The following is a 24375-nucleotide window of genomic DNA, read 5'->3' on the forward strand; positions in this document are numbered from 1 at the left end:
GCAAGGCTAACCTAGGTGTGCAGAGTATAACTCATAGGGAAATTGTTTTCTTTGCTAACTGTATTTTATATGTTCTATAATAAAATGTGTTAAATCATTCAATGAAAAGGAATGTCCTTAACTTTACCATTACCAGTCTCCCTACCAAAAAGCACCAAAAAGCAATAACTATGCCAAGCAAATAGCCTTCACCCACCAATGTTTGAGTTAGTGTTAATCAAGCAGAACATTTGTAGAAAAATACTTTCATGAGCTCTTGGGAGGAAGGAGATGCCAGTTTCTATCTCTCAGGGAATACAACTCCTGGTGACTGGGCTGGTCAAAGTAAATGGAAGAAAAAACTACAGCTTCTCCACTTAATAACCTTGCCTAGCAGGAGCCTGACACTAAAAACAACTGACCTTAAAGAAATGAAGAACTAGAGGCCCTACCAAGTATTCTGGTCCTTTCTCCCCACCCATGGCAACTCTATTAATAACAAAATAGGTCATGATGATTCATGGGGAACTCAAATTCAGTTTTTTGCCAATAGCACATTCCCTGAGAAGCTTAAGGATCTTAAAAATTGGTCTGTGTATTGTACCACTATGCCTCGTGAACTTCTAATGAGGAAAATATGATTTGATACTTTGAAGCCAAGTTTAAAATAATTGTGCTGAAATATAATATTTTTAAATAAGACTCTGAAATTTCTTACATGTCAAATACTATGCTTACCCCCATGAGGTATTGCCTTGACACAAATTCAGGCTCAGTCTGCTCTTCCCTGTGAGGGATTGGAAGCATGGTGACATACCTCAGCGGCACTAGACAAAGACCTTTTTAGGGTCACTGTTGAAGTAGGAATTTATTAATTTCACTGAAGGAACACCCTCTACAAATTCCATAGTAGACATACAATTAAGTAATGCTTTTAGAACAAACTTCAAGGTCTAATGAAATAATATGGTATGGTGGAGAGGGGGAAACAGCATCAATGGAACAGATTTTTTTCAAACATCTAAAAATTAGCAAAAGCAGTCATATTTGACCTTCAAGCAATAATGAGTAAGAGCAGAGCTATTTTCTCAAAATAGTGCCTAAATATACTGGTCTTTTTTTAATACCCTACAACATTATTACAATAGTATCCGGTGAGCCCGTCCTCCATTCAGAGAAGAACAAAGTGATTTATGTGGGAAAGGATACCACACAAACAGTGGTTAGCTTGGCATGCCTCTTGCAGACCCAGATCAAGCCCAATCAGTGAAGAACATCTGCTTGACATTTTGCATCCATTCACTCTGAAAGAAAAGTGACAGCTCTTAAAATTGATTGTGGCTTTTAATTCTTGAACCAGGAACCAGAGACCAAGGTAATTTACACATTTGTCAAATTGAGAACCAAATATCTAAAGTGGACAAGCTGTTTACTGCCTTTGCTGTGCATTGTTGCCTCTGGACTAGTAACAGCAAGACTACAGAAGTTATTACTTTATTTTTAAGTCTGAGAATTTTGGCCTAAAGGGAGCAGAATTATTGGTATATATTTTATGTGGCACACAATTTATTTCAAGTATACAGCTCAAAAACTTTTATAGTCTTCAGTGAATGACACTTAGGTCATATTTAGACCATTTTTTAAATACTCAACAAGGTTATTTGTGGACATTTACAGTTAGTTCTATGCCCAGTGTTAGGACAAGGCAAGAGTAGAAGTTTGTCTATTATTCAACTTTCCAAGCAGGACAGTCATCATTTCTTTGGGGACTTCGTAAAATAAACTATCAGGATACACACATTTCCTAGATCTGAATCATATTGATTCCATGGTCACTACTGCATTCCAGTCAACCTTCCCACCACACTTCAGAGATAGAAGGCTACTGTGACTTGGATGTGATTTGTCTCCCAAAGGTAATCCTTAATGTGGCAGCATTAAGAGATGGGAGAACCCTACAGAATTAGGATCAGGAAAGATGAGGAGGAAGAGGAGAGGAGAGGAGAGGAGAAGAGAGGAGGAGAAGGAGAAGGGGAAGGGGAAGAGGGAGGAAGGGAAGAAGCCTAGCAGAAATGAAGACATTCTAAAGAAACTTTTGCATCTTATAGTCTGATTATCAGATCATTGAAACAGTAGACTCTGTTGTGATTTGAATGAGAATGCCACCCCCATATGCTTATATATTTGAATATTTGGTTCCCAGTAGGTGGAACTTTGGGGTAAAGCCTGGATGGTATAGCTTTGTTGGAGAAGGTGTGTCACTGGGGCTTGGCTTTAAGGTTCCAGATTCATCTGCTGCTCTGCTTCCTGCTATGGTGGTAATGGACTCCTATCTCTCTGGAACTGTAGCCCTCAAATAAACCCTTCTTTCTATAAGCTGTCTCAGCCATGGTGTTTCATCACAACAATCATAAACTAATACAAAAACCTCCAAAACTGGACATTTTCCCCAGCAATCTCATGTTGGGAGAAGGAAAAGGTCTCAGACAGAGGGGCCGTCTTTTCTCTTGGAAAGAGACTTTATAAATTACTAATGACTTATCAGATCACTTACAGTATCAGATATTAGTACAGCTAATGATTTGTCTCTAGTGAAAGGCACTTGACCAGGACTGCTTAGATGTTCATAACTCTGGCTTTATGTTTAAACTTTAATCTCACTTTAGAATCCCAAAGATGAATTTGATGGAGAGGGGCTGTCACTTGATCTTTTTTTGTCTTCTCAATGTGACCACATGGAATAAAACTCCTTTTTCTGTTTTCCTCTATTGATTTGTCTCTTTGAATTGATTTGCTGAAGATGGGTGAAATAACCTGCCTTGCAACACTGACTGTAACCCCCAAGCTGTATAACAAAAGGAGAACTAGGAGTTGGGTTCTAGTGGAAGGAAGGTAATTAGGTCACTTGGGACTTTGTCCTCAGACAGAATTACTGCTGCTTGCCTGTGGGGTGAGGTCTTGCAAACAAGTCACAGTGAGACACTTGTCCTGTTCCACTTACTCACTTCCTCCCTCACATGGCTACTTCTCCTTCTTGTACAGAATTCCAAAGATTATCCATCTATCATGTTACAGTATAACCAAGGGAGACCTTACCAGAGGCTGACCAAAATGGTGAGCCAATCTTGAACATCTCTGCTTCAAAATTTAAGCTAAATAAGCTTTTCTTTATAAAATAACAAGCCTTGAATATTTCTTTAAATCTATAGGAAACTGAGAAATACACAGAAATGTTATTGATTCTTGTTTACAGTCTCTCTTCAATACCATTTACTATATACTACACTGCAATGCCAAACTTGACTCTACTTTGACTAAAACTAGTTTTTCACTATTTACTCAGGTATTGCCCTTTTATTTTTGTGGCTGCTTTCTTCTATGTAGCATGGTAACCCCTATTCTCAATAGGTATTATGTTCCCTAACTCTAAAAGTAGGTCTCCAGCCCTCCTCTGTACAAGGCTACATTTGCTATGCCAATTTTGAGCTAGTTAGTTCCCTGCTCAGTAAACTTTACAAAGAGGTGGGTAGACCACAAACTTGGCACAAAATAAGAAAATCGTGGGGTTGTGGGTGGAGCAGATTTCTTTAAAGAAGGCTGGGGGTGGTCATAAGTAAAATTATTCAGAATAAACTCAAACTCACCAGAGAGAGAGAGAGAGAGAGAGAGAGAGAGAGAGAGAGAGAGAGAGAGAGAGAGATTTAATAGAAGATACACTAAGCCTTACATTCATGCCAGTTTTCAAGATTAATCATTTCAGTTCATTAAATCTTTTGATTAGAGTTATAAATTGCTTCTTCTCTGACTAAAGGTTGCCTGGAGGAAGCAGCATTGGAATGTAAAACAACTTTCAGAACACTGCAAGAGAAGATGGAAGGTAAAGTACTCTGCCTGCCAAGATCTAAGGACACACCAATGGGGTATTTCCAGGTATCTTGGGGATTTTGCTTACAGTTTATGATGAACAGAGGCAAACAGGTCTAAATCCTCCAGGATATTCCCCTTGTACCTCTATAATTCCCTTGTCTCTTTTCCTGTCCATTGCTATTTCCTCTCCGAAGTCAGCAAGCCTTAGTTACTATGGATTGGTGGTTGCTGGTAGCAACGTAGGAGTTCCTACCTCCCCAGAGCTCAAGGAATCTTGATATATGTGACCCAACTGACATTAGCTGTGACCAGGTAATGTTTAGAATGAAAAGAATACATTCTTAATTCACAAATGTGAACCCAAAAGGAGATATTGGGTAAATTGTAGCTGGTGTTAACAGTGCCACGGCTGCATGTCCCTGTTGTCATTGAGCATTGTTCTTTGTATCCTCATCTGCTTCTTCTTAATCAGAGCTCTGGTTTACAGGTGTTGGTAAAGGGTCTTATATAACTTTGCATGCTATCACTAACTGGTTTGCAACTTTTTGGTAATAATCTTGTTATTATTAGATTTAAAATTTATCAGAGTTGTGACTTTTAAAAAGTAATTGTACCCTAAAATCAGTTGCTAGGGAGACAAGATGAAAACTTGGCCAGAAATCTGTGAACATATTTATGGAGACAGAAGAACCAAAAGTAAAGGATAAGATTTTAGCTATAATTAGTCATTTTCCTTATACCTGAAAAGCAATATGGGAACGGAGAAGTTTCCTTTGGTTCACAGTGTGAGGGCCCAATCTACTGTGACCAAGAAATCAGAGCAGCAGGAGTGTGACACAGCTGGTCATAACATACTCAAGGAAGCAGGAGGAAACAGATTCTGGTACTCAACAGGTTTTCTCCATCTCATTCAGTTTAGGACCCTGGCCCACAGAAAGGTACCGACCACATCCAGAGTAGATATTCCCAGAAAATTGACTTCATCTTGAAACACCCTCACAGACAAACCCCAAGATTTTTCTCTTAGGTGGTTCTAGAGTTTATCAGGTTGACAGTCAATATTAACTATCCTACCAGCTTGCATGTGTCAGAATCACTCTAATAAAAATTATGAAAATATCAATTGTGAATAAAGATATCAAGCAACTGGCATTTAAAATGTTTTAAAATATTAAGAGAACATGTTGAAAGATGTTTTACAAAGTTACACATAACTTATATGACCCACAAATTTCTTCTCTAGTTATTCATTCTAGAGAATGAAAATTTATATTCACACATTCACACAAAACCTGCACGGAAGTGTTTATATTCTTCTCACAGAAATAAGACAAGAAACTACCTAACTGATTCTCAGTGGGTGAAGTTAAATACGTGGTGGAATGGGATCTTACTCAGCACCTAGTCAGGTGATGTGCTTAGCAGAGACAAAAAAGACAGTCAAAAGGTCATTAAACTAAGACCTGTGTGTTGAATGCTTAGAGTAGTAGTGCTCAGAGTGTGATATGACAAGTGGCTGATCACAATAGCTCTCACTTAATCAATGGATTAACCAGTGGATGAATTGATAGCTGCACGAAATATTAGAAAGTGAGGTGCAGTTAAAGACCATAAGTTACAAGGAGAGACAGAGAGAGAAACAGAGAGAGAGAGAAGCAGAGAGAGAGAGAGAGAGAGAGAGAGAGAGAGAGAGAGAGAGAGAGAGAGAGAGAGAGAGAGGATAGTGACAAAATATAACTTTCAAGGACGTGTCCCCAGTGACTTATGGTCTTCAACTGCTATAATGTTTCTATAAAAATATAAAAAACTGTATGTAGAGAAAATGCTGCATTCTTAATATCCAGTAATCTGTGTGGCATGATAGCATACACAATACAAAGTGCAGGAAACCACAGCATTTCTTAATTTTCATATTTTTTGTCCAGTTGAGCTAGAAAACAGCCTATATTTTCATTTATGAGGTGAATATCCACTCATTCACTTGAAACCAAATTTGAGGTTCAGCCTTATGTCAGAGGCAATTTTCTGTCTGGTTTTTATTCACCAATGTTCAGTTCATTCAGTCTTTAAACCTGAAAGATGTAATTGCCTGCATTTACACTATGCCAAAGGAATTTGGTGTCTTTCATTTTGAAAGACAGGTGAGTTCCCATTTTGAGAGCTGTCTTGGCCATTAATGCACTTCAGTGGCATTCATGCATTTAAAATCCACACATGTATCCCTCTAGGGTAGTTTTACTTGTGTTTGTTTGTCTTTAAATGGCAGCTCCCAGCATGATTTTCAGAAGAGAATGACTCAAAGTTCATAAAATGTCATCATACAGTTCCACGTTCTCTAACAAATTACTCAGGAAATGAAGATGAAAATCAAAGTAAACCATTTAAACATTTTACATAATCCGATCAAAAGTCACCAGTGATTTGTTGATACAGCTATACTCAAACTTTTTAAGGAGTCAAACCTTTGTGGTCAAAAGATATAAACTGGCCTAAGAGGGTGTGCTCACAATCTGGCATGTCCTTTCACTTGGGGGTACTCATATCCGGATTCATAGCACATACAAGAAACATGGTTGAGCCTTGACAAGACTGGAGGGAACTGGGAATGGAAGCAAGGCTTATTCATACAAGAATGTTCTGGACTCTGTATGTGTTCATCTAGGTGGTTGCATATTCAGTCTCATACTAAATCACAAAGCTATTGTCATTGGACATTGATAACAATACCAGTATATTAAAACAACACCTGAAGTTTACAAAAGAGGTCACTAGACATCTCCCCAGTTTGGAGACGAAAACTGGGAGTCAGTCTTGGACTCTGAATCCAGCTTAATGCTTTACCTTCATCACAATGACTGTTTTAACCATTGCCCAATAATTCTCACCTGTAAGAACCTAGGATCTCTGTTTCCAGAATATTCCCACTGTATATTGCAACCTTTATCAGTGAACTTTGTCACCAACAAATCTGATTTAAAACAAACACACTTCTGAAAATGCTACCACTGTCTAATGACTAAGACACTAATCTGTTTTTTTAAAGTAATTCCTCCATCTCTATGTACAAAGCTAAGCAAGCTCAGATATTTGAAAAAGTAACTGAAAATTGTTAAATGCCCAAACTATTCCTTTCAATTTAAAAAAATCTCTGCTCAGTATTTATTCTGTATTGTCCTTTCTATAAACTAAAATTGGTAATCCCAAAATATGATTCTCCCATAATATGCATATATATGTTTCTCAATAAACTTAAGATATAAACACTTACTCTTTTATAAATAATAGTTTTATTTCTTGCAAGTCGCATTTATATGCTGAACATTGATGATATCCATCCACCATTACCCACACACATGTAGGCAGCACTAACTGACTCAATGGTTATTAATAACAATGAAAATCAAGATGTGATGTTGGGAGGAAGATGGGTGGGTGCTTTTAAATGCATTATAATGATTAATACTAGTACAAGAGGTATTATTCAGGGTAAAAAAAACAACTTCAAAAACAATTCTGACTTACCCCTTCTTTGGATGAATCATGAAATTACAGAATGATGTCACTGAAATCAGAACTTTCAGTAGCACACACTCCCAACAGTTACATAGATTTATTGTGAGAGAAAATTCAATTTATCTATTCAACAGTTCCCTTTATTGATGAGGAAATTGAGAGTTAGCGGACAAAGTAACTTTTTCTCAGCCATATTTACTAGTGCCCAGGCCTTCTTTCTTCTCACAATATCACCCTGCATTACTCAATGAACAGCAACAATAAAAGGGGAAGGATTTGAATAGCATTTAAAGGTCCTTGGTAACCTTGTGACACAAGGAAAAAATAATTCCATTTGTGGTTTTGAAGAAACATTCCATAACTTTGAATAAACCAACCCAATGTTCTGGAAAGATGATAGAATTGTAGCTACTTAGTTATGGCCCTCATCTTCCTTTCTCTCAGTTCTCATTAACATGCAGAGTCAACAACACTTGAGGAAAACTGAGATAATTTTCCTTTTCCCTTCATGGTCAAGGACACTATCTATGTCATTAGCCTTGTAGCTCTGAAGTAATGACAAGAAGATCATTTCTCTCTGTGTCATAAAATATAGCATAATGTTATGGGAACCTTAAAATGCATTCTTATGTCATAAGAGATTAAACTAAAAATGAAAGACACCAAGTACAAGGATTTTCACTTTCTCTACTCTAGTAAATATGGTATTTATTTGAGTCTTAGCTAGAGAAATATGACAAGAGAAAGAAATAAAGTTAAATAAGTAGGAAAAGAGGATATGAAAATATACTTTCAATACAAGTAATATGACCATATACATAAGAGACCTTCAAGGTGCCACCAAAAAATCCTTAATGCTGACAAATATTTTTAACAAAGAGGCAGGATTCACAATGATACAAATTCAACACCTAAAAATCCCTAGTCTTCTTAAGAGAGAGAAGAAGGATTGTGCAAGCCTTCACAAGAGGGTCAAAGTCATGACAGGGAAACCCACAGAAATAACTGACCTGAGCTCATGACTTTGAACTGACAGCCAGGGAACCTCCATGGAAACTACCTAGGCCCTCTGTATGTATGTGAACAGTTGTGTAGCTTGGTCTCTTTGTAAGGCTCCTAGCAGTGAGATCAGGACCAATGCCTAGCACTTTAGTTGGCTTTTGGAAACCCAATCCCCATGCTGGGTTGCCTCACCCAACTTTGATGTAGCGGGAGGAGTTTGGTCCTTCCTCAACTTGATGTGCCATGCTTTATTGACACCCATGGGAGGCTCTCCTGTCTGAATGGACTGAGGAGGAGTGGATGCGGGTAGGAGGTAGATGGGAGGTGGGCAGGAATGGGAGAAGAGGAGAGAGGGGAAACTGTGGTCATATGTAAAATAAATGAAAAAAATAATAAAAAATAATCACTAGTCTTCCTATATACCAGTGGCAATCATGCCAAGAAAGAAATTAGGAAAACAAGCCTATTCACAATAAATAAATAAATGAAATAAAATACATGGGAATAAGTCCAATCAATGAAATGGAAGACAACAACAACAACAACAAAACCTTTAAAATACTGATGAATGAATTTAAGAAAAATACAAGAAGATGGCAAGATCTCTCATTTTCATTGGATTGGAAAAATAAAAAAATCATGAAAACAATTATCCCACAAAAAGCAATCTTCATATTCAATGCAACCCAAACAAAGTTCCAGGGGCATTCTTATCAGACACAGAACATCCAAATTTTTATGTGGAAACACAAAATCCCAAGGATAGCTAAAACAATCATGAGTAAAAGGAATACTGTGGACAGTATCATCATATCTGATTTCAAATTATACTACCTAGCCATAGTAATAACAACAATATAGTGCTAGCATTATATCAGTCACATAGCTGGATGGAAATTAAAAAAAAAGAACCCAAATTAAAGTTTGTGCAACTATATCCACCTGATTTTTAACACAGATGATAAGGTACATACTGCAGAAAAGATAATTTCAATGAATGATACTTAGAAATTGGATATCGTTGTATAGAATGAAGCTAGAATCTCTTTAAGATTAATTTTATTTTTAGTTATGTATATGCAGGTGTGTGTGCCTGCACACAAGTGCAAGAGCCCATGGAGGCCAGCAACATTGGAAACCTGGGACTGGAGTCACAGGCAGCTGTGAGTCACAAGACACAAGGATTGGGAAATGAACTCAGGTCCTCTACATGATCAGGACGTGCTCTTAACCATTGAGACATCTCTTCAGTTCCAAAACTAGATTCTTACCTCTCACTGTACAAACTCAACACCCAATGGGTCAAGGGCCTGAATATAAAGCCTACCACCTTCAAACTGCTAGAGAAAAAAGAACGGAGCATCCTTCAACACATAGTTACAAGTGAGGACTTTATAAGTGGAACTCTGGTAGCACTAGAAATAGAACCAGTAATTGACAAATGGAACCTCACAAAACAAAGCATCCATACATCAAAAGAAACTCTCGATCAAGAGAGTCAGCCAAGAGAATGGCAGACAATCTGCCAGCTGTACATCAGAGGTTCTAGAATTTATGAAGGACACAAGAAGCTAAGCATCAAAGAAACAATCCACCTAATTAAGAAATGGGACATAGAATGGAATAGACAGTGCTCAAAAGAAAAGGTACAAGTGACTAAGAAACACCTTTAAAAATGTTCATAACCCTTAGCTACCAGAGAAATATGGATTAAAGCTACTTTAAGATTCCATCTCTCCTGGATAAGGGGGAGTTCTTGAATCCCAGACTGATGGCTGAGAGGCTAACAGGGGACTGATCCAGACTCCATGAATGTAGTGCCAGTGAGGAGGCCACAGAAATCACTGGGGCCTTGGGTGTATGAATGATCTTTGGGAGCCCATTCCAAATAGAGGAATGCTCTCTCAGCCTGGACACATGGGGAAGGGCTGACTTAGGTCCTGCCCTGGATTAAATGACAGACTCTGGAGATCCCCCAGGGAGGGCATCACCCTCCCTGAAGAATGATGTGGGGACTGGGTAGGGGCCTGGGAGTGGCTAGTGGAGGAATAAGGGAGGAGGGGTGGAAGAGGGAGCTGAGATTAGCATGTGAAGCATTCATGTTTCTAATTTAAATAAAAACATATATTGAGGGGAAAATGGGCTGAGACAAAGCCACAGCTGATATAGTCTTCAGTTTTGTCAAAGCCTTGAGGCAAATTACAGGCAAAAAGATAATCAAGACCTCTAGGGTATGGAAGTGAGTATGGACGATCTCAGCACTCAAGAGGCAGAGGCAGGAGGATTGTCTCAGTAGAAAGCTATACTGCTCTCTACACTGAGCTTTGAACCTGCCATGGTGACTTCAAAGAACAATAATAAAAAACAAAGTTCAGAGGTCAAAAAAAAGAAATATGGAAGGAGATATGGTTGGGGGTATGTAGAAGGGAAGGGTAAGAAGAGGGTGTGTATGCTCAAAATGTGCTATATGTGTATAAGAAAGTTTTCAAATGAAACCTGCTACTTTGTAAAAATTAATACATGTAATAAAAGAAGATGGGAGATACAGAAAATAAAAGATTCCATCTCTCCCCAGTCATAATGTCCATCATGGAGGTTACAAATGACAACAAATGCTGGGTAGAGAGGGACCTTTATACACATTGATGAGAGTGTAAGATGATATAGACACTTTGGAAATCAATATGAATATTTTGTTTTTAAAAAAGAACAAAGAAAGGAAAGAAGGTAAGGAGGGAGTAAGAAAGGAAAGAAAGAAGGGCACAATCAATAACTAGAACTACCATATGGCATCTCTATATCACTCCTAAGAATGTACCCAAAAGATTATCGCTCTTACTAAAGCTAAGAAATAGAGTCAGCCTAAATATCCAACAAGAGATGAATAGATGATAAAAAATATTGTACCTATACACAGTGGGATTTTATTCATCCATAAAGAAAAATGAAATAATGAAATGTTCAGGAAATGGATAGGATTTAGGGAAAATATGCCTGGTGAGATAACCCAGACAAACAATAAAACTCTGTATGCTCTCTCTCTCACACACATGTAGATAATAGCTTTGAATTTATAGATTTGTTTATTTAGGCTATAATGCCTATAGAGACTTAAAAACAAGAAAGGGGCTTGCAGCTGCAGGAAGGGAAGGTAGGGGTGGCAGTACATAGATTATAAAGATAGAAGGGAATGTTATGAGTGGACAAGTTTGAACAGAGATGGGGAAAGGGAACATATGGGTACAAGGAAGGGTTAACCAAAACTGATGATGCATGAAGAATTCACATGAAAACCCATTACTTTTTAAGCATAATAATAGTAATAATAATAATAATAAGACTTTGAAGGACTGGATAGACAGTATAGGAGTTACCAGCACATGCTGCTCTTTCTGGGGACTGGAATTTGGTTCCCAGCACCCATATCAGGTGACAACCAAATGTCTGTGATCCCAGATCCAGGGGAGCTGATGCCTTCTTCTGGCCTCTGTACAGACCCACACTCATTTGTATGCACATAGACAAAGAGACACATAATTAAAAGTAAAGTGTTTTTAAAATACTTCTTTGATCAGAAGTGCCATGCATCAGTGAATAATGCTGGTCCTAGAAGCCAAGGGTTACTAAACGAAACTCCCAGTTTCAGGTGTCGGTTACCTCCCTAGGCCTTGTTGACCAAGAAAGCCACAGTGGCCTGCAAAACTGTACAGGTGATGGCCACTGCCATTGATTGCTGCCAAAACAGGATGGTAAACACCTATTGCTGAAGATACCACATGGCTTGGCTGAAGAATACAAAGAAGTCAAGCTGAAACTGAACTGGAAGCTTCCTTTCTACTGGCTGGCTCCCATAGGACCAGCAGTTGCTGTGTAGGAAACTGGAGGAGGGGATCAGTTAGAAGCAGTCTTCCCTAGCTCCCAATCTTGCAGGCTACATTGCCAGCTACAAAGCAAGAGGTGCTCAATGGTACAACAGTGATGCCCATTAGAAGGGAGTTCATGACTGGTACTGTGGATTTGGTCAAAGATCTAGGCTAAAGAGGTCATGGGCATGAGGGGACACTCTACTTTTTTTGTTTTGATGAGTAAACATTTTGCCAAACAGCCTCTTAAATATCTATGTTTACACCCATGGTCTGGTGCTATCCTTGACCTTAACTTTAAAAATGTCCCTTTTCAGTGAGCAGTAATTAATACTTAGATTTGAGATTGGCCAAAGGTGCTGAAAATAAGTGACTGTTACATGTTCAGCATTGATGAGGACACTCACATCACTCTGTACAAAGTTTAAGGAACATTGTAAAAGAGGGAACAGAAACAACCTAAGAACTGAATAAAGAGAAAGGCAATAAGATGTTTGTTGTCTTACAGATATGTAATGACCATGGTAGTTATGAAATCAAAACAATGGATGCCTGTGTTGTATGATATTTGTTTGTGTGATATTTTGTTTGCCTGGAGATGAGAGGACAGAGCTAACCACTAATTCACCACAGAAGCTGGGTAGTGGTGGTTCAGGTCTTTAATCCCAGCACTTTGGGGGGCAGAGACAGGAAGTGATAAGGTGGGGAGGGGACAGGGTCTCAGTGTTTTGGGACTGAGGAAGGAGACAGGTTGGGAGAAACTAGTCGCTGCTCCTCTGGTTCTTTGCTCTTCCAGGTTTTTACCCTGATATCTGACTCCTGGTGTTTACTGATTAAGATTATTTAGACTAAAGCTTCATCCCTACATAGGACTATACAAGAACAAGCCTATTAATTTTCAGTCATAGATGGAGAGAGGAGCTCATGAGTGTTCCTACACAGAGAGGAATGTGGTCATATATTGTTTATGATTTATTAAAGCCACTGGAGATCAAAATAGCAAAGCAGCCATACTAGTTAGCTATAGAAACTAGGCAGTGGTGGTACACACCTTCAATTCCCAGACTCAGGACTAAGAGGTAGACTGATCTCTGTTAGTTCAAGGCCATGCTGACTACAGAGAATTGATCCAGTGTTAAACAGCTCACACAAAGGTTATCTCAGCACTTGGGATCACATGCTTTCAATCCCAGAACTGAGGAGATGGAGACAGGAGAGATATGGCTGGGTAGAGAAAGGAATATAAGGGGGAGGAGACAGGAACTGAGAGCCTCTCGACTCTGAGGATTGTGGAGACAGGATTGTCATTTCAGTTGGGTAGAGGAAAGATCTACTGACTTGGCTGCTTTGCTTCTCTGATACTCAGCTCAAAGCTTGAACCCCACTATCTGTCTCTGAATCTTTTATCTAATGAGTTACAGAGGAGCAAATGGCGTCAAGGGCTTCTGGAGAAGAGGAAGTCATTGTCTTGAGTGATATAGCCACTGGTAACTTACCCATGCTCCAGGAAAGCTCCACACTCATGCCCACACAAGTAGCCCTGGTTAAACCCCGTGGACCTCAAAAAAAACATAAAAATGGTATGGAAAGTTGGTAGGAGGAAGGAGAATGTGGGAGAGGGATTGGGAGGAGTAGTACAAGAAAGGGAGGAAGGATGAGTATGGCCAAAAGGTACTATACATGTATATGAAGCAGTCAAAAAACAGATTAAAATTTTTAAATACTATATATGAAAAGTATAGAAATATCTCTACTGATATTTTTACATGCTAAGAGAAAGTTTCACAATCTCTTTACTTCATTGTTCTTTGATCAGGGTTACTGGCAAACAAGTAGAAACTGCTATGTCCGTCTTTTCATACTCTGGCTCACTTTCACATAACTCTCTGATGATGCTACTGCCAATGCTAACAGCCCACAAAGCTGCCAACATCACAGTTGCTGCCATCAATCCACACAAGGGTGCCAAGGACTCCACCATGCCACAACATCAAACATACTTATATTCTGGCTCTTCGTATCATATGAAAATTCTATGAAATACAACTCAATTCATATTCATAGTCATGACTGGACAGACTGAGTTGTAAATCAGTGAGGATGAGAATGCAACCCTCATACTTGTGGATTATTACTTTTCATGAACAAAAACCTAAGTATCCCGCCTGTCTCCTTCGTTGGGGTATATCTCCTCCTGAGAGACTCCTCAACATCCTTTGAGAACAGTCCTTGAAGTGTGTCAAACTACCAGCTTTTCATGCATGGCTAAAGCTTGAGAATGTAATTTAGGTTTAGTTAGGCATCTGCACAATGTATCAAATTATACATAGCCTAATATGCATGTATGCCCACACAGGCACTTTGGCATATAAAAGCCATGACTATGCAGCTCAAAGTTTTAAGAATACCATTCCACATTAATCTGGATGATAAGGTACCAAGAACATAAGGTTCATGTCCTTGAGGAACTTGCAGTCTCCAGGTGGCCAACCTTACAAAGGCAGATGGATAAATGCACTCAAGGCTTCTATAGACCTGCTGTCAGATGAATACAGCACCAAGTCTCAGATGGCCTTGAAATCCCTTCTGATACACTTTCAACAATCATCACAGTCATAAAAATATGAATTTACTACCAAAAAAGAATCATTCTAACCTATTTGAAATTTCAGTAAAAGTGAAAAAAATAAAATCTATCCCACTGAATTATCCTTATAGTCACCCTTAAGATTGTATGAACCAGAGGAGCCAAGGACACCAGGAGAACACTGCCCACAGAATCAACTAAGCAGGGTTCACAGGGACTCACAGAGACTGAAGACACAATCAGGGAGCCTGATTTGATCTAGATCTTCTGCATATACATATATAATATGTATTATCTTGGGGGTTTTGTGGTACTCCTAGTAATGGAAGAAGGAATATCTCTGACTCCTTTGCCTGCTTTTGGGACCCCTTTCTTCCTACCCAGTTGACTCATCCAGCCTTGACATGAGAGTTTGTGCCTGTTCTTATTACATCATGTTACTCCATGATCAGTTGATATCCCTAGGAGTCTGTTCTTTTCTGAAGGGAAATGGAGGTACAGGAGATCTGTGTAAAGAGGATGTGTGGGGGAACTAGGTGGAGTGGCAGAAAGGGAAACTGCATTTGGGATGTACTGTATGAAAGAAGAATAAATAAAATAAAAAGAGGACACCAGATCTCATTACAGAATGTTGTGAGCCATCATGTGGTTGCTGGGAATTGAGCTCAGGACCTCTGGAAGAGCAGCCAGTGTTCTCAACCTCTGAGCCATCTCTAATGAGGAGTGCATGGGAGGAGTGGCAAGGGGGAGGTGAGAGTGGGGGAAGGGGAGGGAGGGGAACTAGGGTTGGTATATAAAATGAAAAATAGATTTTTTAAAGAGAAAAAAGAGATCATAGGATTTGGCAAATAGGGATGTCCTGAACAAATACATTCATGAGTTTTCATGTAATATCTATGACATGGATGATCTGTGATGCTTCTACTGTGCATAAAAGCTGTGTTTTCTAGAAAAATAATAAAAAGCATAGTATAGTACACCCATGCCTCTAAATTCCCTTAGGTACTAGCATCATTAATCAGCAATTTTCTCCTGTGTTTATTATTTTATGAACAATATTCATAAGCATTGTTGTATGTATATCTGTCTTTTCTTTCTAATAAATTCCTAGAATAAAATTGCCTGCCTGAAAGCATGTTGTTGAGTATTTGGGTCCCAGGACCTGTTCACTTAAGGAAAGCTACAGGAATATAAATCTTACGGTGTTCTTCTGAATATTAGACTTTGTATTTCATAGGAAAACTTTTATATAAAGACTATGAGAAATACTAATTTCCTGGGAAAATATGTACAAGGAAGGAAAATGCCAGACAAAGAGGGAAAAAATTAAGGTACTCTGAATAATGGATTCTGAGCGTAAAACTCCTTAAGGTCTTGGGGGAAAGTAACCCAGTTTGACTTTGGTCCCCAGCACTGGAGAAAGGAGGTTTTAATAAAACTTTGAATCAACCAGTGCTGTTTACTGTGTGTTAGAGTTCTTTTGGACATCCTACACACTCACACGTACACCAGGATGTTTTCTATTTTTCCTCCTCATCCTGTCCCATAAGAAGCGACATTGAAAGTCTGTGGCATAATGAGGTGGGTTACCATGTGCACACATTGCCACACAAACCACAGTTTTTAAGCTTCTAAAATGGGATTGTTTTAGTTATGTTACCCACATTTTTTCTCACTCTTTTTGTTGTTGCTGTTGTTCGAGACAGTGTTTCTCCGTACTGCTTTGGAGCCTATCCAGGAACTCACTCTGTAGACCAGGCTAACCTCGAACTCACAGAGATTTGCCTGCCTCTGCCTCCCGAGTGCTAGGATTAAAGGCATGCACCACCAACAAGTTCTTTGAGAATATTTTATAATGCATTTTTGTCATTTCCATCCCTCCCCCAGTGCTTCCATATCCGTCCCCTTCCCCACTCACCCAACTTGTTTTCTCTCTTTTTTTCTTAACATATCAACTACAGTTTATGCTGCTCAAATGATCTTGAGTGTGTGACCTCTGCTGGAGAGTAATCTACCCACCAGAGGACACACCCACAAAAAAGTGACTATCCTTCTCCCAGAAGCTGTCAACTGACAGTAAGTAGCTCTGGATGTACAAACCCCAACTCAGAAATAAAAATATCATAAAAATTATAAGAATGATATATCACCACCGAGAAGCAGAGATCCCATAGTAACAGCCCCTAGTGAAAAGGTGTGGAATAACTTCTAAAGGATTTAGAGAATGGTTATAACTACAGTCAAGCAACTCAAAGAAGACAATTAGATGGATGAAATAGGGAAGAATAGAATTTGAGTTTTTAAGATCTATGTATTTTGGCATGCCACTGTGATATAGTTTACACAATGGTTTCACATAGTGCTGTAAATGTCATGCTCCGTGTATGCTGCTTGACCAAGAACATAAGTCTAAATCATTTATAAAGAATAGAAATTTACTTTCTCACAGCCCTGAGGCTTGGAGTTCAAGATCAAGGCACTGAATGTTTTATGTCTGGTAAAGGCTTGCTTTTTTTTTTTTTTTGGTAGAGATGGTGACTCCCATGTGTACTTACATAGAGGAGTGAATAAATGGCAAGGAAAAAAAGGAGAGTTGCTCTGTCTTCACACACAGAAGAGCAAGATCCTAATCCCATTCATTCATTGGGTCTCTAACCACATAACTTAATTACCCTCACCCATAAAGAACCCCAGTCCTCAGTAGTACCATATTGGCTAGTTACAATTAATTGTAGGGGACACATTCTGACTGTAGCCTCTCCTGATATTGAATAAGAATATTATACAACAGTCCAGGCCTGCTGGCACACACTTTAATCTTAGCAGTCAGGTGGTTAAGAGGGGAGGATGTTGGAGTCAAGCCAGTCTGGGATATACAAGGAGTTCTAGGCCAGCCTGAGCTGCATATTGATCTCTACCTCAAGGAACAAACAAAAAGTCTAAAATTAGAATTTTAAAAGTGACACAAAACACTCATCGCCTATTGATTGCAAAGAATCCCCAACATGAATAAAACATTGAGAAAAACTTTAAAAATAAATTGACGCAGGTGGGAAGATTGCTCAGTACTTAAGACTATGTGCTGCTCTTACAGAGGACCTGTGTTTGGTTCCCAGTACCTATACCTGAAAGACTCAGACTGCTGATATCTCCAGACCGAACTGATACTCTTTCTTCTGGCTTCTGAAGGCACCTTCACTCATGGGTATCCACCTACATTCACACACACACACACACACACACACACACACACACACACACACACTAAGAAAATAAATAAATAAGTAAGTGTTTGAAAATAAATCAAGGAGCTCTTCTGGTCCAAGATGTCTGAAGGATGAAGCAAGTATCTCCTGGTCACTCAAAGAAGGTTTTAAAATTAAACTCACAGCCAAAAGAGATCTGACAGAAGAGGAGAATCGGTATGAAAAAGCATGCTGTAATTTCCATGTGAAAAAGAAATAGAACTGAACTGTGGGATGAAGCTAAGTTGAAGAAAGAAAACCTTAATGGGTACCTTATAAACCCTAGGGGTGCCACAGTATGGGAAAGAAAATCCCACAGAGCCTCCACTATGATGCTAAACTTACAAGAGAGTTCTGTGGAGGTCTGGGGGGAGTACCTCATTCTGTACTTCAGACATAGCAGTAGCAGTAGCCAGGAAGTGAACAAACTACAGACTGCCCAGCTGTATGAATGAATGAATGCATTTATACTGAGGAATGAATGCATGTGGATGGATGGATGGATGGATGGATGGATGGATGGATGGATGGATGGACTGATGGACTGATAGGTAGATGAGTGGGTAAATGGGCAAATAGATGTACCTACAGGCGAGCAGAGCAGACAGCAGGAAAAAATCTGCCGGAATTCCCAGCTGAGAAACTGAGCTCAACTGAAGGGAAAAAAAACCCAAAGTCAGAATGGTAAAGATTTTATTTCACTTCCCACAGGCTAAAGAGAACCCCACTTTCTGCAATAAGCTTGTTAATTCATGCTGACATTTTCTGCCTTCAGCCTCACACTATGACATGATGTCCCCAGAGAAATTATAACAGGCTTGAAAAAGCAATCCTACTGGCTCTCTGATCTTCTAAGATGAAGGTTACCAAGTTTGCACTTAAAATCATGAGGCGATCCCTGGATCGCAGTATCCTGATATTTACAAAGGCACAGACCTATTTTGGAGAACAGGTTAGGGAGGTGGGAGAATGGTCCCCAGAGGCTACCCATGCAAGGAAACACCCAATAACTCAGAAAGCTCATGAAAGGTGCCTTGGGAGGTGTTTAGGTAGAAAGCATTTGCAACAGGCCAGCAATTAAACTACAGCTATTCTGCAGAAAGTCTCTGAAAATCATCCTGTTTTCTATAGGTCATGCAGCAATGTAATTCCATCCCGATCTTCATCTATACCTCATTCCCTACAGGGAACTGTGCTTGAGGCTGAACTTACACATAATTGTGATTCCCACGATGAAAACTTGCAACATATTTCCCCCCTCATACTGTGTGCTCTAAATGTCACTTTGAAAGCAGAGTTAACAGCCTACAATCCATCCACCTCGCTTCTGTATTCGCCATCACACACAGCTACATCCAAAGAGCCATTCAAACGGCGCATCCCGGACTTACATTATCAGCCTACCGTGCTTTAATTAGCAGTGGCTCTCAAAAAGCTGGGTGGCTTCAAGAACTGGATTAGAACCAGAAAGCAGAAACCTGGATCCTTATCAGTTGCACTTCTTAACTCGCCCTGGGTTCTAACAGTCACCAGCCCTTGCTTTTGTCAGCAGGGGTGAAAAAAGAACGAGAAAACACTGACTAGGATTTCACCACTCTCAACCTGCTGTGATGCAGAGGGGCTAAAATTAAAGCAGCCAGGGAACTGAGATATCTGTGTCAGGTGCTCTGCAGGGGGTGGTGAAAACTATAAAACAGGATGACTCACGGCTGAAGGGGCCATTTGGGAAAATGACATTTAAAACAGGTATCTATATGTTCTAAGTTTTCGTTACTGATGAAACCACAATATTATGAGAAAATACTATTTTATTTTGATCTTTCTATACAAATATCAAGCCTCTTAAATTTTCTTCTCATCACTTATTCCACGACATTCTCACATGATCAAATTCCTGAGTTGTTTTTGTTTCTCAGTAATATATATATATATATGCAATGTAATCCATGAGTACTGAACTATGAATTACATACTTTAAAAAGGCTTCAGCTAATAGCAATAACTTCTACCAACACATTTTACATGTAAAAAAAAAACTTCCTCAAGATTACTTATGGTTGCAAAGGATTTTCTGAATTCACAGGCAGAGGACATTTTTCATACACAAAAAATGCTACACAGTTCAACATTCCTTGAAAACCCATCAATTGGTAGATAAGGAAACCACAGGTTAACTGACTTGTCAAAGGTCACATAAACACATTTTTTTCTAATACTTGGCTCCTTGAGGAGGATATCCACTAAATTAGCAGCCAGATAAAAGGCCTCATCACCCTCAACATATCTGCACCCCAAAGTCACGTGCAGGCACTTAATGTGGATTTTTAGACACAGGTGAGCGTGAGACTAAAACATCTGGTTCATCACGTCTCCCAGGCTCACCTTCCTTTACAGGGGCAGAGTAGGAAGGACTTCAGTTCCCACTGTCTTCTCAACATCTTACCACCCTCTCTTTTTTACTTAATGGTCATGGCTTCTTCAAGATCATTCATTATTTATTTGTTACCAGCTTAAAAAGAGAAGGGGCTAGAAATGTGTCAGAGTAGGATTGTTCTTATGAAAAAGAAATGTGGGGAAAACACAACTCTTGGTTTCTACCGAACTGTGTGCCTCTGTACATCTTCACCTGAGGTAAAGCCAGGATTCCCTGACTGCTCAGAAGAGAAATGGGAAGCTCTATTTCTTCAGAAAACAGACTTAACCAGTGAACTCTCAAGTACCTGAAGCAGAAGGAGCAATCCTACAACCTCGTTCTCAGAGAGGTTTTGCTTCCCTGGTAGACAAAAACAAATAAATTACTAAATAACCATAAATAAGGTAGCCACATCATTCCTTATGATTCTGAAGTAACAATGAATCCAAAAACCCAGAGAAGCCTGCCTTGAAGTTCTTCTGTGTGGATGCTGGCTGAAGTATGAATGGTTTCTGAGGAACTTTCTGTAGCATTGTGCCTATCTGGGTGTTGAAAATAATTATTTCCAAAGAGTAATTTCTATAATGATTTATTTTATAATGCTGGCACTCTTTGGGGAAAAGAGACCAATAAATAAAAGACACACCGATAATTGAACCATCCTGTAAGATGTGCCGAGTGGAATGCACAGTAGCCTACCCTAATGTGTTAGACAGAGAAGCCACATTGTTAATCATGCTAGGATGTCCACCATTGTCCATCACACACACAGCAAGGGGGGAGACAGAGACAGAGACAGAGACAGAGACCGAGAGGGAAAGACATAAAGAGAGAGAGAGCCGGCAACAGCATAAGGAAACTGAAATGGATATAGATAGATACAGATACAGATATAACTATAGCTATAAATTAACTCATACTCACTAAGTTATCAGACAGACTGGCCACCTAAGACAATTTCATCAGTGAAATCACAGCACACGGTATAGCATGAATCATTTGTTCACTTTGAGTAATGAAGAAATGAATTGAATAAGGTTTCCAAAACAATGAAAAGGGAAGTTTCATCTTTCTTGTATGTTGACCACCACCAAAATTAACTGGTTAAAAATCCAATAATTGTGCCCCTCTACATTCAGAGATTTTACCACTATTTCAATATAGAAACTTTCCTGTAATGAATACTATATAAATCAGAAACAACATTTATGGATACTTAACAATCAATACAACAGAAATAACAACAAAAACTTTGTATCACCTGTCTTCAATATTGAATACTTGATGCCAATTAACTCTAGCAAGACATGGTTAAAAAGAAACCAAATAATTAAATATTATGAGAAAATATATTATTGTATGAAATACTCTGTAATTGTCCCATTGTTAAGACATTCTGATGAATAATTATGGACTTGCTACCACAAATCTATATGAGAAATTGAAATGTCTGTGCTGTGTATGCTTAGAACATTTCCAAGCTACTGAAATTCATGCTTATTATTCATAATCCAGTTAAGATAATTAAAGCTTCCTGATCACTGATCTTCTTAACAACAGAGCCTTTTACATTTTCTCTCTGCCTCATTCAAAATAGTCATTCACAAATTACATACTGATTTGAAAATCTCTTTTTCTAGAGACGTTTTTACCTGTGTTATACCCAAAAATGCAATAACATCAGGAATTATAACAAAAGCATTAATCCTATACTTATCTCTTTGTGAACAAATTTGCTATTAGAAAGTAATTTTCCTTCTATTGATGGAGCTATCACTTTTACAAGCTCGTGAAGGGACTCGTCTTGTAGAACAACATCTGCAAGATCTCCAAGACACAGGGCTGCCACAGAATACCCCAGAAGAGCATTGGTGAGGGTGCTGTACCAAAAATGAGAGGCCTTGAACCAGACCAGAGACTCATCGCAATAACATTTGCCATTCAAATTGATGGGGCAAAGAGGTGTACTATATGACACACCTAAGCCTCCAATGCCATCAGGACAGATGAAGAGGTAGGAGAGAAGGAAAAGCAGAGATTTTCCTGTTCCTGGTGTGGTTTTTGTTCTATTTTGCTTTACTGGGGGGTTTTCTGTTCTTGTTTTTGTTTGCTTCCTTGCTTACTTTGTTTTGTTTTATTTCATGGAGTACAACAGGGATGAGGAGGGATACGCGGTGACTAGGAGGTAAACAGAATTGGAGAGCATGATGTGAAACCTCAAGAAAGAAGTTTTAAAAAAATGCCAATTTGTATGAACATAAAAAAAACAGCTAAATTTCCCTAGGTTATCAAAGAATTCTAAAGGCACCATCCTTCATAGTTTACATTTTACCACAGTGATTAATACTTTAATCTTGTCTCTTTTCACTATATTCAAAACTAACCAAAATGAACTTCTCTCTACAGTTAAAAATATTGTGGGGTAATATGTAAGCATATATGTTGTTGGATAAGTCATTTTTAATTCAAAGTAAGTCAAGAATTAAACATGAAAAGTAAAATTTAAGTTTTCAGCCTCTTATGTCATATTTCTTGTTAGAATTCTAATCATCAGATACCTTATTTACCACCTAGAGAGCTTCTTTTCCTTAAGGAAGTAATATTTACACTATTTCAAAATTGGCTACAATCTCGCATTGCATCTAACAACTTTCAATACAAAGTGAGTTAGAGCACACACTCTCTTGTTATTATTTTATGATATCATTGAACCTTCAACACTTGAGACAATGAGATTGTGTTCTGAGACACATCACAATAACACATAGGGATTATTGGATTTATGCATGGTACTTAGTTGGTTTTATCATCTCTTAAATCACATTATCTTGGAATGCCCTAAGGTACATGACTATTTCTACTATGTTGATGTATGAATAGTTCCTTTTCATTTCAAGATTTCAATTACTGTAAATGTTGAGTAACCTTTTTGTTAATGAACTTTAGTCTAAATATGAGGTATTTTGAAGAACAGCCAGGATATTCTGCATTGGTTTTGCTTATTTATTAATAGACATACTAAGTAGAAATTAATACCTGTTTTTAAATTACCCCAAAATTTGCTTCATGTTATAGATTTTTGTGGCATCTACCTTGAAGTTATGGTTATATTAGATACAAGTTATAGATAAAGTTACATATAAAGTCATAAGACTAACTTACATGCCAACATGTGAACTTGTAATTAAATTCCAGCATATACAGTTCCCCCAAAACACTCAGCTGCCCCTACAAGTATGTTAAAATATGTCTCTCTTATCCATAAGCTTAAGAAACACTAAATCAAGCTCCAGTGTATCCCATAGATATATGTTAAATAGAAGCCTCAAAAATCTCAAAAAGTATATTCCCTAGTATGTTCTGTATGTTCTGAGAACAACCAGAACCACTTTTGGAGGAAGTCATAAAAAAAATAGTTCCTAGGAACATAGTTGAGGATGCACAAGACAAGAAAAATAAAAATCCATTCATCACTAGCATCTGTGGTAGTGGAAATGAATACATTAAAATATATCACAACCCACACCATATTCTACAAGCCTTAGCTTTAGTGTAATCTGACTTTGGAAGGTTCAATGACTGAGACATTCTCAAGGGCTGGGAATATACCCATAAATCCATGTGAACTAATTTTTCATTATGATGTTTGAAAATTTGGTATGATACCCACCAGATTATGAATGACTTTACTGAGCCCTGACAAATGTAGAAAGAGCTGAACATTACTATTTTCTCTGAATACTAATTAAATGAAAAGAAAGTAGTGCCTGCCCCAAATACAAGGACATCCAAATTTGTAAAAGAACGATTACTAAAGCTTAAATCACATATCGAATGCCACACATTAATAGTGGGAGACTTCATCACCACGTTCTCACCAATGGACAGGTCATCCAGACAGAAACT

General features: G+C 38.5%; 1 protein-coding gene across 5 annotated transcripts in view; it reads right to left on the bottom strand.

Moving 5' to 3' along the window:
• LOC101837871 (muscular LMNA interacting protein) overlaps window positions 1-24375 on the bottom strand; it is a 248602-nt gene that overhangs the window by 220114 nt on the left and 4113 nt on the right. For 2 of the 5 annotated variants that reach the window (XM_040740394.1, XM_040740390.1), the window contains exon 1: window positions 19448-19651. The exons of the other annotated variants lie outside the window; for them this stretch is intronic. The gene's annotated coding sequence lies outside the window, so the exon portion shown is untranslated. Of the gene's footprint in view, window positions 1-19447; window positions 19652-24375 lie in introns of those variants that run through there. 5 annotated transcript variants of the gene reach the window in all.

The sequence above is a fragment of the Mesocricetus auratus genome, unplaced genomic scaffold (assembly GCF_017639785.1).
Source record: "Mesocricetus auratus isolate SY011 unplaced genomic scaffold, BCM_Maur_2.0 Super-Scaffold_100691, whole genome shotgun sequence".
Taxonomy (NCBI): Eukaryota; Metazoa; Chordata; class Mammalia; order Rodentia; family Cricetidae; genus Mesocricetus; species Mesocricetus auratus.